Source organism: Amphiprion ocellaris, chromosome 24 (genome assembly GCF_022539595.1).
Source record: "Amphiprion ocellaris isolate individual 3 ecotype Okinawa chromosome 24, ASM2253959v1, whole genome shotgun sequence".
Classification (NCBI taxonomy): domain Eukaryota; kingdom Metazoa; phylum Chordata; class Actinopteri; family Pomacentridae; genus Amphiprion; species Amphiprion ocellaris.
Window position 1 is genome coordinate 8,381,824 of NC_072789.1, and position 13,461 is coordinate 8,395,284.

At 39.0% G+C, this 13,461-nt stretch overlaps 1 protein-coding gene across 19 annotated transcripts in view; it reads right to left on the reverse strand.

The window, feature by feature from the left end:
- The window catches only part of LOC118469567 (glyceraldehyde-3-phosphate dehydrogenase-like), a 127,907-nt gene that overhangs the window by 61,852 nt on the left and 52,594 nt on the right, over positions 1-13,461 (reverse strand). The window lies entirely within an intron of this gene.

A 13,461-nucleotide genomic window follows, 5' to 3' on the forward strand; every position in this document is an offset into this window, starting at 1 on the left:
TATCACCTATATGATAATCAAATGCTCCTGAAGACCTCAGATTAGCTTTTTAAACCTTCTTTCAGCTCAATTAAAGCTGCTCTGTGGAGATTTGGACAACTAAAAGATGCTATTAAACCATTTTTCATTCTATTCTTATGCATGTTTAAGCCACTCAGATGATACTTTCTGACTGCAAAGGACTCTAATGTAAATTATCGTATATGCAATCTATGAATTTCCAGTGATTAATAATAGATAGGTGGCTGCAATGCGCCACAAATGTTGAAAATCGTCAGAAAAAAGTGAGAAAATACAAATTTCCTATGCAAATTCAGTAAGTTTGTGGACAAGAAAGCTACACAGGATAACTTTAAATGCTGGAAAAATTTGTAAATTTACACATTTTAGGCTCATTTTTCTGTCAGGTAAAGATAACAGTTTCTATTCCACCTGTATGGGACTAAACCAACAGAAGATGTACAAGAAAAGAAAGAAAAACTGAAAAAAGATGAGAATGTATTTGATATATTTGATCAAAATCGCTTCATTCTATGTCTCATTTAAAAAAAAAATCACCAAAATTAAACTGTTTGCTTCAACCAAATTCTGTAAAAGACAAAAAATTCTGTGACTGTCGACACAACTGCAAAGCTACTAGTGACTCAAGGGCAAGCAATAAATAAATAACATAAAATTCAGGGATTTTTTGGGCTGAATTACACAGATTGAGAGCAAAATGCAACAGTAAAGTGGTTTAAAAATAGCATACATTCAGCATGGTGAAACACTTTTCTAGGGTAGGAATAGTGTGAAAAACTGGTAAAAATGCAAATATCTACAGCATGTGGAGCTACTATATTTTTTAAGTATTGGTCATAACTGTGTGCACTTGGAATTTATTGCAATCCAGTTTCTCTTTTCCTTGTATTCTTAGGATTTATGGCGTTATATTCCCCCAAAGGATCATCACATTATCTTTTAACTGAATACTTTCTAAAACTAATGCAGCTCTACTTCTGAGAAAAGCTCTATTTTCTTTAAACAGGAGGAAAAAGGGCGAGAGGTGCTTGTTTTTCCTACAAGTCCAGCACTTATGGGAGGTTAATCTCTCTCTGGAGATAGTTATTAATGTACATTTAACATGCTGCTGTGATAAATTAAAACACGGTTCGGTATATTCACAGTAGAATGTTTCAGAGATTCACAGAATACGAGGCAGGAAAGAGTTTATCAGGTGCAGTTTGGTGCATTGTTTGCCTCGGTTTGCACATGTGTAGTGGTGCTTCGAGCTGAATTCTCACAGTTAATGCGAAGTTTCTTTGTGAACCTTTGCAGAGCTTCTCCTCACACCAGCGCAAACTTTCGTCTCCTCGCTGCCGAACAGCTTCACACCTCTGCACTTCACTCTGCGGAAAACTCTCATTAAAGTGGCCGGCGGAGGTCAGGAAACACAATTTGCAAATTTCTGCCAACATCTGAGCTACTTATCCGTGAAATTTCGAACCTCGCAAAAACATTTCAGAGGGCGTCAACACCGGTCAGCGAAGACTAGCTGCCTCCTTTATCCTTCGCCCACATCTGGCACTTCCAGCCTGCTGAACATTTGTAATGGGCCGTGATTAGAGCGTAGGACGGATACGGTAATAAGCCCTGGAACCTTGTCAAGAGAGAGGTCAGATCAGAAGACAAATAAATAGGAAATTGCTCCCTGCGAGGCTTCTCACTGTCACCCTGTGCTTGTTACCTTGAGTGCTAAAAAGGTATTTATCTGACTCCCTCCTCGCTGTTTAAACAGACGTCCGCCGGGCTTAATTGCGCTTCGGCCTCAGGAGTTCACTTGGCGAGGTGCAGGTGCGGCGTCCAAGAAAAATAATTGAACAAACAATTATAATGTGCGTTCCCACACCGCCGATTAGAGGCAGAGCAGCTCACAGGCCTTTGTGCTGTTTAGCTTCCCCCTCGCTCCGGTATATATCACCGCAGGAGTGTTGAAATGCCGCGAAGATCTACGGCGGACTGCTGTGTATTCTGGCAGCGAGCGTCTGGACAATCCCTGGGAAAGAATCCGCAGCAAACACGCAGAATCTCCTGGTGTCTTTCCATTGCTGTCCGCTCACCGTCGCCGTAGAGGAAACTAGCGCCGCCTCGGGACGTCAACACGTCTCGGGCCTCAGCGCCTCGGCCGTGGAAAAGATCCCCGAACCCAAACACACCCGTCACTCCTCGGAGCTCTTTTGTTTTCGCCTTTCTGTTCCATTGTTCCTCATGTTTTCGTTAGATGACACCCGGTACGTCTTCACTGTCACTGGGTTATTTGTACAGGACAGCTGGAAAATGGAAACTGTCGGGCTTAGTCACAAAGTCACAGCAGAACCGGATCGTTCTGGGCAAAAATTTGGGAGGTTTTTGTTCTCGGTGCACTTCAGCAGCTAAAATACTGAAACCTAATATTATACATCTACAAAAACAACCATCTTTTAACAGTTTTTAACCTATTATTTAAGATAAAAGTGAGGTGAGCGCAGGTATTGTGGGGTGGATGTCAAGTAAAACCACCATCTTGACCTCTTAGATATTAACTATTGATGCTTTAATAACCAATCAGTCCCATTTCTAGCAGATCTGACCTCCAAAAAGACAAAGAAATTGGCTTTAAAACCAGTAAAAGTAAGCAAATAGTACATATTTTTTTCAAAAAAGCTGGTATTTACCAAATATTGTTGAGAAATTAACGAGAAATTCTATTCAGATGACCTGTACGCAGTAATTGTGAGTACACAGACTTCCGTTATGTTAAATTGAACATAAAATAAATAATAAAATACAAACAAATAATAAGAGAGTAAAAGAAGAAGAGTTAAAGAAAAAATAAATAAAAGAGAGCAAAACAACAAAAAAGCAAAATAAAAATAGAGCAAAACAACAAAAAAGGAAATAAAAAAATTCATAAATAATAAAAGAGTAAAACAACAAAAAGTAAACATAAAATTAAAAAAAATATTAAGAAAGTAAAACGAAAAAGCAAAACAAATATTCAATAAACAATAAAACAGTAAAACAACAAAAAAGTAAAAATAAACAGATAAATAACCAGGTGAAAACCATAAATAATATGTATACAATTAAGTTTTTATAAATGGTAATTTGTTTCAATTGCAATGTTTGACTGCAAAATTACACTATTTGTGCTGTATTAAAATCAGTCAAGATATAATTATTTTTCAGATGTTTGCTGTTATTTAAAAGAAAAGTTATGTAAATTCAGGATTGAAACATAGTAAATCATTTATTCAGTGTTTGAACCGCCGCTCCATGTATTTTTACATATGAGAATATGTTTTTTTCCCCGTTTTTTGGCTGTTTGACTGTAAATTTTCACAATTTTAAGGTATTTAAAGCATAATTATTTCACAAATATTTGACGTCATACTCAACACTTTTTAAATTTTTTAAACATTGCAGTATTCCACCATTTTTCATCCATGTGTAGGCAGGCTTTCAGGTATAAACTTTGCCAAACTCTTTAAATCTTTCTTGCATCCCTTCCAGTGGATTAAAAATTAACTTAAGCAACTTAACGGCCTTCGTAGCTGTAAGTTTAGCTTCCAACTGCAGCCTGGCTAACATTTACTGAAACATTCTTTAACAAACGTCTTCCAATCCTGGTACCGATCCATAAACTACTCCACTTGTGTGTTTGCTTTTATATTTCTTACACAAAACTAGTTTGCGAGCAAGAAAAACTCACTTTGAAATATTTCTGTAACCACCAGCCCTCTGGAGGCTTCAAACTTGTCCAACAGCAAAGATTTTCGATGCCACGTTTTTTTTTTTTTGGTAAGTTTTTTCGCCACATTTCGAGGAAAGGAACACCAGGTTATGTGTTCAAACTGTTTTGGACGCTTCCGAGTTTGGATTTGCTTGATCGAATGTGATTTCTCCTGAGGAATCCTCGTTTCCATGCAGGAGGACTTCAGTCGTGGCTGTTGTTGTGTGCATTTCATTTTTTTCTTTTTCTTTTCATCTCTCCGTCTTCCTCTCCTTCCCCTTTCGCCGTTCTTCCAGAGATGCGTAGTTGTTGGCAGTGCTTATGTAATAACAGATGGAAGCTAGAAATTAACACGTCTTGCCTCTCTTGTTATTCTCCTCTCTCCATTTATTTTTAATGCTGCGAGCTCGAGCGTCTTCGGTTGTGTCTTTGTGTGACCCGGCAGGCCAGCAGCACCTGTCAGGAGTGGATCCACCGTGGTTGGTGCCTAATTAGCACACAAGGAATTTGGTGGCACGAAGCATCGGTGGGAAGAGAAAAGAGTGTGCAATCAGGATTTGTTGGCACGCACAAGAACACACGACGAAGAACCAGGCGAGGAGGAGGAAGAGGAAGAGGTTTGTGGGTGTGGGAGTGGAAGGTTGACTGTGTGGCCCCGATGCTTTCTTCACTCGAAAAGTTGAAAAAGAAGTGCTTGAAAGTTCTAAAAATTTAACTGAAAAATATCCAGTTGAAAGAGTTAAAACCTTAAGGTAACCATAATAAAGCCACATGACGGAAATGACAGCTACACTGTAAAAAAAAAAAATGGTTGAAAAATTTCATTTCCTGTGCAAAAAGAAGGACTGTATGCAGACTGTCTGCATACAGCAAATAGAAGACAAGTTCGCAAACAAATTTAAAATGTAAACAAAAAATTATCTACAGCCATTTTCCTGTATTGTGAACACCTGTGGTCATTAAATGTGTACATGTTGATTTCAATTCAAGTTTTGTTTGTTCTCTTTATGGTTTCTCGCAACATAACTCTGGAACGGCTCGAGGAACACGACCAAGAGCTCCAGGTTTTGACTGGTTCTCCCCAGTTTTCAATCTCCAAGCTGTTTTAACTACACAATATTAATCAGGTGGTTGTAATGTTCTGTCAGACAGGAAACACTTCGTACTTCAACCACTAATATCTGGACTTGGACAGATCTTGCACACAGCAAACTTTTTCGAGCACAATCTCGAGTGTTTCCTCTGTTTTCTTCTAGCTTCGTTTATACAAACACTCAAATTCAAATCACCACACTACAACACCGAATCTTCTCCCTGTTCTCACGCTCCTCAGAAGACGAACCATCTTTATGGGTCACAGAGATGCCAATGCAAAACTTCAACCCTTCAGAGCTCATACAACACATTTCCTGCTTCCTCTCAGACTTTCTTGACTAAAACAACAAAAGTTTAAGCGGAAGAAGGAACGCCAGATAAAGAAATTATAGGTGGCATCTTTTGGTTTCAAGTTGATGAATGATTCCAACAATTGCAACGGACTTTGTTGAGGCATAGATTGGTTATTACAGAGTCATCAAAGTGTGAACATCTGAGCGCCCGAGGAGGAAGAAAAAAAAGAGGAAGGAGGCGGCTGCTCGAAGCGATTGTGACGAGGTTTGACTTTGTGTCCACGGCATGATTTATTTATCAACTCGACAGCAGTTTTCATGGTTAGATTGGGGCGACGGGGGGGCTGCCGAGAAGTTAAAAAGAGTGGAGAGAGCTACAAGGAGCAGACATGACCTCGGCTTGACAAGAGGGAATCAAAAAGATCACGATAGCTCTTGTGCCCACAACACTGAAAGGGAACAAATGGCTCTTTAATATTTCCATGCATAGCAAAGGGGAAAAAAAAGAGAAAAAATCACGAGGACAGTGATGAATAAAACAAAAAGAAGCAACAAGAAAGGGGCTGCAGCAGCGGCGTCTTTGTGAGGCTGGGGAGGAAATATGCGCCGTGTCAAAAGCCGTCATCTTTTTATCTAATGGGTGCGGCGGCTGTAATGCATCCATGTGGCCCTCACTTTAATAATTGAACAGACATCAGGGCGTCACCTGCTGGGAGCCCAAATCATCGTCGCAGCTTTGAACAAACCGCTGTGACATTGCCGACACCAGGAAAAAAAAAAAAGGCAAAAAAAAAGGGATGCATTGGAGGCGGTGAACATGGCCCGGGGCTACAGAGTAATGAGCACGTCTCCACGGAGGCTCCACGGATTCTCTATTTGAAAATTGTTTCTTGTCTCAATAAATCCTAAATGTGTAATTTACTTGTGAAAAAGGAACAACAAAGCAGCTGACGTTCTCCTCTGCCTCCCTTCTCCCCTGTAAAATGACAGAAATCGCCCCGGTAGGGTTACCTCAGGTGTAGACGGAGCTCCCCTCAGATCTCCTCGCCCGTCCTCCCCTCCTTCACGCCTCTGTTTCCCCCAAATTGCAAAGTCATTGAAATTCTCCGTGTGCTTTTGCAGGAATTATAAAACCTTCTGAATCAATTACAACATCAATCGGGCTGAAATCTGCGGCCGATGAATATGTATAAAAGTACACACATATCCGGCTAATTAAACAAGGCCGTCAGAAATCACTCCAGACAGGTCCGGCAAACGCACAGCGAGCATACATTAACCAGCAGGAAGTTCAGGCCAAGAGACAGCTGATGCAGGCGCTGAATGCTGAACACAAATTATATGGAGATCTGGCTCCTCAACAACAACTTTAATGCACTTCCTGCATGGTTTGTCAGATCAGTGTTAAAGAAGTAACTCCATTGGAGCCACAAACACCCCCAAGATCACTGGTGTCAACTGGGTTTCATAATTATATTGACTGTAAATCTGTCAGGGAATAATTAAACTTGTGGCCCTCTCTGACAGCTTCAATAATGCAGCTGGGTTTTTACGCAAATACTGACGAATACGTCTGATAAAATCACATTTTAAAACCTTGTTAACATGTCAATTTAGTTATTTTTATATGATGAGTAAAATTAGCACTCAACACCATGTCGAGGGAAGTTTAGGATTTTCAGTTAATCGATTTATTGCTGTGAAAAATTTAACCACTTAAAAATATGTTAATCGGCATGTCAGAAAATGTTGTGAACTTTAGCTGTAGTACCTGTTTGTGCCACCAGGTGGAGCCTCTTGCTGTTTATGGAAATAGAAGACTGCAGTGTGTTGTATTAAATAGTGTATGAGGCAATTTTGTGTTGACGAGTAGAGAGTATTGTGTGGGTTTAGCTAGCAACGGGCACCATGACAAAGGCTTCTGTGGCAGTTAATGACTTCCAGTCCAAATTCACGTTGTCTAGATTAGCTTAGTGTCCTGCGACAGCAACTTTTGCTGCAAAAGTTACAAGGGTATTAAATAATATAATTTTTACTTTACTAGTATTGACTGATAAAATTAAAATTTGCATCCCTAGCCAGAGCTAACTATTTATTCCTTGAAACTGGAGTGTACTGATGACAGTCTCAAAAACTCAGATTCAGATACATGACATTGTACACAAAACACACTTCATCATGACTTCAGCGCAGCATATTTATATTGTAAAATTGATAAAAATGTTACCGTCTTGCTTCAGTTTCTTATGAGGATTTGTGACACGATATGAACGTCTCAATAAACGGTTCAGTTTGGTTCCTTTGTTTTTCTTAAACCCTCTCATTTCATTCTCTAGAATTACTATTGCAACAACACATCATCAGTAGGGTAAAACTAACCTGTCTCACGACGGTCTAAACCCAGCTCACGTTCCTTATTAGTGGGTGAACAATCCAACGCTTGGTGAATTCTGCTTCACAATGATTGGAAGAGCTGGCATCGAAGGATCAATGTTAATGTCCACAATGAACATAAATGCCAAATTACACAAAAAAAGTTCTGTACAAATGCAAACTTTAAAATTTCAGCATTTCATTTTTCTTTTTAAACATATGTTTCCAATTTTGATAGTGGCCAATAGCTTTTATTTTGTTGACATTTGCCCGCTGACGTGTCAAAAAAATGCTATTTTACTGCTTCATTTTTGCACGTTACAATACAAATCTTATGTAAATTTTCAGGTCGAACTTCTCAGTCGAAATCCGCACATTCTTGACAACACATCGGCGGTGAGTTGCCCCTAAGATGTTTAAAGGCAAGAAGGAAATGCTTTCATGGAAAAAACAAACAAAAATTTCTAAAATATCCAACTTTAAGACACAAAGATGAGTTTTTAGGTGTTTAATCAAGTTCTGTAAAGACGAATGGGGTAAAATTACAATTTCCAGATGTGCAAAACTGATTGAGATCTATCCATGCAGTCTTCATGGTTTAAAGTAAAAGCTCAAGGTGCATCTTCGCTATATTGACTTGAAAGGGTTGAAAACTTATTCAGTCGCTTATTTTAGGTTAGATTCAGCTTGAATTAATTGTCATTATTTTGCAGAAATTAGTTTTTTTTGACATTAAAGGGTCTTTTTTTGAAAATTTTTGTCAAAAAAAGCAAAACTACATTAAGCTGACCTGTTCAACCTGACAGAGCTTTAGCTGTTGTACAAAGAAGAATGGGGCAAAATTGCAATTTCGAGATGTGCAAGACCTATACACACCGTCTTCATGCTGTAAAAGTTAAAGGCGCATCTACTCAATACTGACTTGAAGGGCATGAAAACGTATGCAACCACATATTTAAGGTTCTAAATGTCAAATTAATTGACATTACTTTGCAGAAATATGTCTTCACTTTGACATCTTGTAAATTCTCGTCAAATAAGCCACCGTATTGAAGTTGCAGTGCAGTAAAAGGGGGAAACTTTAGCTCTGTATGCCACACTTCTCTCCGTTAAAGCTCAACTTGGTGATGCACAGCGATATTTCTGCACCAACATGCCGCCTGGTGCGCTTTCACCTCATCCTCCTGCTGGATAACAGCCTCGGCTAAATGCGTGAAAATGCAAAAATTTCCTCTGAACGAAATCAGCTCGGATAAAAATCACCTCGCGCCGACTTCTCCCTCGTCTCGCTTGACAGAAAGTTACCCGGGCGCCTCGGCAGCGGCGGAGTTTGGCGGCTTTAATTTTTTATTTTCGGCTCCTCGGCCAGTTGTCCCCGGGCCTCGGCTGTCTCTGCCCATGACTCCCGTCCTGAGATGAGCTGAGGGAAGGAAGGCAAAGGGGGAAGCAGAGCCCAGCCAAGAGGCCCCGAGGCCGAGGCCCTCTCTGGACCCCCAACCCCGGGTCACCGAGCACCTCGGGTCAGCCGGGCCTGGTGAGGGAATCGCCCGGCTACCGGATCAAGGAGGAGGAAGGAGGGAGGAGGAGGAGACTCCCCCGGTGTCTTGTGTAATCAACATTTAGAGAACAGCTGGAAGGAGGAGGAGGAGGAGGAGTGTGTGTTTGTTGTGTGCATGTGTTTTCTCACGTTAAGACGCATTTGATCTGTCGTATGTGTGCTTTTTGTTTCATGTGAGCAGCAGCAGCTCCGGCATTATCGAGTTATCGTTTTGTGTGTGGTCGGTGTGTATTCCCTGCTGGGCCTCGCAGCTCATGGCGGGTTCAGAGCCGGGGTCTTTGCCCGCAAATAAAACTCCTCCTCTGGGTGCCAACAAGCTCGTCTTTGGGCGGAGCTGTCAGAGCGAGGCGGAGAGGAAGACGGGTGACGGTGTTTACAGTTTCGAAGCGGCAAAGAATCACTTAAATGAAACTGTATCTTTAGTTAGACAAGTTTGAAATTGAAAGGACGGCTCTGGAGTCACAGCTGAATGCGGAAAATGTTATTTTTACCTTTTGAGAGCCGCCTGACACAGATTAATCTTTTACAGCTTCGTTTTGATCCTGTTTTACCTCCACAGTGACTCAATGTGTTCGTCTCAGTATATCATTGGCTTTAAGAACATTAAACAAAACAGAAGAAAAGCGCAAAATTCAGCTCAGTTTCTTGAGAATTCTTAATATTATTGCCAACTGTTGACTGTCACGTTTCACCACACAAGTCGAATGAAGCAAACGTACTGGGCAAGAGTTCATAAGTTAGCCTTCATTCTACTCATTTTCAGACAATATTTTAAGGTCCCTTTTGTTTTCTTCCTTTTATTTTTTAATTTGTGTGATTTGATTTTATTTTTTTTCCCATTTCTGGTATTGTGGCATGTCTGAAGTAAATAAATAGACGAAGGTCACTCAGACTTTCTCAATGGAATTCAACTCGGAGGATTTTCCAAGAAACTTTAGATTTTACTGTAGTCTAAAACCTGATACAGATCAGACATAACAGTCAGCTGACACCTCAAAAGGGCTGTTTTACTAATTTTTTTGCACGAGACAACACAAAAACAACACAAAACAACGTTAATCTTAACAGAGATCCAGACATAAACCCAACAGGCATCAATCTGGAGAAAATTGGCAAACTTAGAAAAAACAACAACAACTCACAACTAGTTCAGAAGGAGCTATGATCAAGAAAAAAACTAAACATTTGCCATTTTTGCTGCAATTCGCATTGTTGTGAGAAGAACAGCACCACCTGAGTCCCAGTAACTGGTCGGTGGCATGAAAAATGAACCAGATTACACTCTAAACTAAACTTCCAGACACAAATGTAGATGTTTCTAAGGTGTTTAACATGAAGAAAAGCATGAAAAATTAATGTTGGAGTCCTATAATGCACGAAAAGTAGCATTTTAAAGGTGCACAAGCCAACTGGTGGCTCTCCTCTCCGTAAATAACAATGAACATGGGGCCGGCTACCATTTAGCAAACATATGCATTGTTTGTTTTGGATGCATAAATGCTGTGGTCGCCTCGGGTACAGTGCAAACGCAACAGATCGCTCCGTGTCGCACAACATTCGAATCGACCATCTGACTAATTACAGCGACGCACGATCAAATCAGGTTCTGGAGACCCTGAACGTGGCCTTCCGGTCAGGAAGAGGGAGCGTCCTCACTGTCGCCGCCAGAAATAATAATTTCAATAATTTTCTATAATTTCCAGCATCTAAACAGGAAACAAAGCAGCGGCCGCCAAAGCTCCGCCCACTGAAACGCACTCACAAGGCCTCGGAAAGCTTCTAAAAACAGCCTGTGCAGCTGGCGGCGAGCTTTCAGCGCTCGCACCCGCAGTCGCAGTTTACTAAATGTATGGAATCAGACTCGGGCTAAAAACTACAATTACAGGTGATATACAGATTGAAATCATAGGGGCCGCTTTTTTTTTGTTGAGGAAAATTGTCCTAATGAGCGGTTTGGCGATTTATGGGGTGGAAGGGAGGGAAGGTTGGTGCTGCTGTTGGAGGAGACTGTGGAAGTCTTTTCTCTTATAGTGTGCTTGTGTGTGTGTGTGTGTGTGTGTGTGTGTGTTCAGATGTGTGCGCTGGGAGGTGTTGAGGGAGGAGGGAATAAACAGCTGCACCTGCTGCTGCGCCCAACACTGCCACAGTTAATGATATCGGATGATATCATTAGGCAAAGTGCTCATAAACAGATGTTGGAGGCACTGCCTAAACAGTGTCAGCTGAGCCGGTTTGCATTTCTCTCAACATATTATTTATATAGGGCATTTAAGTTTGTTATGTTAATAACCCCTCTGTTAGCATGCAGGATGTGGCACGGCAACAAAACAGAGACGGAGTCGGTGTTGGAGGCAGTTAAAGTGAAAGCTCAGAGCCTCCGAGGACCATCTGAGGTGTGAAGAGCTGAACAGCAGGAGGAAGACGAAGCGAACGCTCACCTCAGCCCTGTAGCGTCGTTGTAAAAGCATCTGACGGTCAAATCCTGGGTTTAAATTATGCTATTCACATGAGTTAAACTAGAGGTCATGTCATATTTTAACACAATATATACTGAACTTTGCTGCTAATTATGGTAAAAAGCTGTCAAGAAATGTTATGTTGAAATGATGATTGACAAATACATTTACATTTTTTTTTTACAAATACATTTTTTGCCCTAAAAATATTTTCAGGATGTTTGTTTTTACTCCACCAAGGAAGGTGGCAGAGTTATGTGGCGATCAGTGTACGTTTGTCCGTTTGTCTTTCAGCAACATTACTCAAAAACGGAATAACAGATTTGGATGAAATTTTGAGAGAAGGTCAGAACTGATACAAGGACCACCTGATTAGATTTTGGCAGTGATGCCAAAGGCTTATAGTCTGGATCCATCGATTTGTGAATGATTCCTGTGTCATTGTGAGATAGCAGCATGGCGTCACTGTAACCATGACAGCAAGTGAACATTAGGTCAGCTGTCTGCTGACGATCACATGCGATCCTACTACAAATCCACTGCTGCAGACTTATCAGGACTTATCCATCGGAAATAATACAAGAAACAACTGATTAAATTGTGAGGGTGTTTCTGAGTCCCATCAATTCCCGCCACCCGCTACATATTTAGGTACGCAAATCGGTATCCGTACATAACGCACACCTGTGCTCAGCACAAAGTGATTTTTTATTAAAGATTTCATTCGTCGGAAATCACACGACTGAGCAGCCTTGGCAGAGTACTGTGCTCTCTGAGTGCTTTTCTTGTTTATATATGCATTTATTTATTTATATATATATATATATATATATACATATATATATATATATATATATATTTTTTTTTTTTTTTTAACCAGTTTTATTTCTGGTAAACAGCAGGAAATATCTGTAAAATATTGGTCACTTTAAATTTTAAAAACGAAGAAAAACACACCCTATAAACTGTTTTTAGAATGTTAAATGATTATCACTTATGTAACTTATATATACTATTAAGGAGTCAAATTAAATGCCGCATCATATTTTAACATAATCTACATTAAATTATGCTGTTAATTTTAGAAAAAAATTGTAATGTTACAGTCAGGAAACAGTAGGTTGAAATAACGAATTTAAACTAATAAACAAATAAATAAATAAATAAATTTACGCCCTAAAAATATTTTCTTTAAAATAAAAGGAAACATCTGTAAAATAATAATAAAATAACAATCATTTACAAACAATTATGGTAAAAAAAAAAAAAAGTAATTTTAATTTTATGTTAAATCAATGATTACAATTTTTTCCTTTTACACTGTCTTTTTTTCTTGACAACAACAGCAAATATCTCTAAAATACTAATGACCTATGGGTATTTAATAATGGTAGAATCATGTATTTTGAGTTCATTGTCTCTATGTTTGGATGTTTTGACTGTCAAAGCACCATGTAAACACTGTTCTTAAGGTGCTATATAAATAAATATATAAATACAGTTGCAATTAATTTTATTCAAAAAATGTTAGGTTAAATAATAATTAAGAGCTTTTTTTATTATTCACATTTTTAGACTTATTTTTTACTGTTCAACCTGGAAAATATTGATCATTTAAAACATTTAATTTTAGTACAATATTATAATTTTACAATCAAGAAATGCTATCCTAAAAATAATTATTAAAAATTAATAATTAAAATAATTAATTTAAAAAAATGTAAACTGTCTTATAACCTGTATTTGTTGTATTTTATTGTAAAGAATAAATAATAAATAATTATCACTAAAGGACTTTTAATCATGGTAAAAATATGTAATTTCATAGCCCAAGAAATCTAAAAATAAACAAAATTATCTTTTATAATATGGATGTTTTATGTGGACATAATTTGTAATCTATTCTGATTTATTTGGTTGTGCTGTATCATTTAT